The sequence below is a fragment of the Melospiza melodia genome, chromosome W (assembly GCF_035770615.1).
Source record: "Melospiza melodia melodia isolate bMelMel2 chromosome W, bMelMel2.pri, whole genome shotgun sequence".
Taxonomy (NCBI): Eukaryota; Metazoa; Chordata; class Aves; order Passeriformes; family Passerellidae; genus Melospiza; species Melospiza melodia.
The window spans coordinates 1,579,182-1,581,529 of NC_086225.1; positions in this window are offsets into that span (position 1 = coordinate 1,579,182).

A 2,348-nucleotide genomic window follows, 5' to 3' on the forward strand; every position below is an offset into this window, starting at 1 on the left:
TCCCTGGTTGAATTCACAGCAACTGTCGTCGCCCTATGAACAGGATGTTGGTCCGTTCCAGGCGGCTCTGAACGAACGAGACCAGCTTGTTCAGCAGGCATGGTCCGAAGGTGACTGTTAGAAACAGCATCGCCAATGGACCTATCAGGGCAGAAATCAAAGTGGTTAGCCATGGTGATTGATTGAACCAGGACTCGTACCAGCCCTGTTGGGCTTCCCTGTCTTTCTGCCTCTGGGCCAGTCGGTTCCGGAGTTCCGTCATGGAGTCTCTCACGACTCCCGTGTGGTCTGCATAGAAACAGCACTCTTCTTTCAAGGCGGCACACAGGCCCCCTTGCTGCATGAACAGGAGGTCCAGGCCTCGCCTGTTCTGCAAGACCACTTCTGAGAGTGAGGAGACTGACTTCTCTAGATAGGAGATGGATTTCTCAATCCTCTGCAGGTCCTCGTCAATCGTTGCCTGCAGTTGGGACAGTCCTTGGTGCTGTGTCGCTAGGGCTGAGACACCCGTGGCCGTTCCTGCTGCTCCCAGGCCGAGCAGCATTGCGATAGTTATACCTGTCATTATTTCTCTTTTGTGGATCCGGCTGGGTCCCTCAAGAAGATGGTACATCTCTTCGTCTGAGTGGTACAAGACCCTAGGAACAATCAGAACTTGGACACAGAAGTCGTTAGAGTCATTGAACTTGGGAAGGAACACACAAGGACTCACTCCGGATCGCTGGCAAACCCACATCCCCGATGCGGATGGGACTGCCCACTTATTGTTTTTCCTGTTCAGCCTGCTAATTTTGGTGCAGATGTTACCTCCCCGCTTAGCTAGGGTTGAATTGCCAAAGCATCTGCCTCGGCCTGTGACTTGACTCAGGGTGATTCCTTTGCGAGGGGTATCCCATCTGCACTGGTGAGGGGCGTCGGCTGTGGAATAACTGAAGGGAGTGTCTAAAGCGACTCCTTCGTAAAAGGGAGGTTTGACGTCGTAACAAAGCCAGCAGGATTCGGTTAGGTTAGGGTTGGATTCATTCAGGGATACAAAGGTAGCCTCTAACATACGAAGGATTGGGTCTGCGTCTGACCCGGTTAAGCGACTCATCTGAAAGGTTTCCGCTAGACCGGTCGGGACATTGCTGACCCCTGTGGGTAAGGTTTTGGGGTAGGTTATGTTTCTCCCTTTCGGCACGCTTTTAATCACTTTGTTGGGTCCGACTGCTCGGGGTGCTGACGGCTGGAGCCTGATAATTTGCACGTTCACCCTCTCTTTTGACCCTTGAAGGACCACTGTCCATGTTCTGCCTGTGGCCCAGCTAGGGTGGTCTGGCTGCAGGACCGTCATGTTGTAATCAGTGCATGCCCGAAAGTTAGGGATTTTAATTTGGTTTCGATGGGGGTTTTCACGAAAGAAGAAGGGTATTTTGCAACCGATGGGTGCCCAGGTGAACTGTAAGAATTTGTCTGGCTCTTGTGGATCCCACCCAGGCCCCGACGGTCTGGCATCTGTAACTATGGTTTCGCAGCCCCAGTGCCCACAATATCCCCACCAAAAAGGCCGTCAATGAGAGTGCGAACCATGGCAGAATTAATTCCCTTATGCGCAATCGCTTTAACAATTGCCTGCACATCTTTTGGATTAACCGGTGAATAAATCCTTTGGTTTCCGCCTGCCCCCCCCACACGAACCGGGAACACCAGAGTGGCAGACGGAGCCCATTCCGCGCAAGCCATTTTTATTTTCCGCCAGTTTGTAAGCGGGGTTCGGTTTTTCTCTGTTAACTCCTTCACCCATTCAGGAGCGCTGTGGCTAGTGACCTTACTTGCCGCTGCTCTCTCTCTGTTAGAGCTAGAATCTGAGCCGGAATCCTCCGACCCTGTCTCGGGCTCCGAGCTCGAGTCCGAGTCCGAGCCGGAAGTCGAGTAAAGAGACGCTTCCGGGCTGCTCTGCCTTTTCCTCGGGCTCCGACCCCGCCCCTTCTTGCGGGGGTCGGGCCGTTCCCTCCCCCTGGGGTCCCCCCGCCTCCTGCTGGGGGAGGTCCTTGCCCTACAAGGACTTAATTTGAATAAAGCGCTCTGATTGGTCTTACGCGCCTCCGCGGGGGCCGCCCCGTCCCCCCGCTCGCCCGCACATGCGTTGTTCAGCGGGCTGACTGCGTTTCCGCCCCCCGCCTCCTCCTTTCCGCCCTGACCATGCGGTCCGGCGCCGTTTTCAAACGCATATGGTGGGGGGGCGTTTCTATCGGTCCCTATGGGGTCCGACATTCTGGCCGCGTTCCGCGCCTCCTCCGCGAGCCCCTGCCAGAACGCCCGCGTGTGCTCCCCCCCCTCCGATGGTGAGTCCGCTCCCTGAGGGGGAT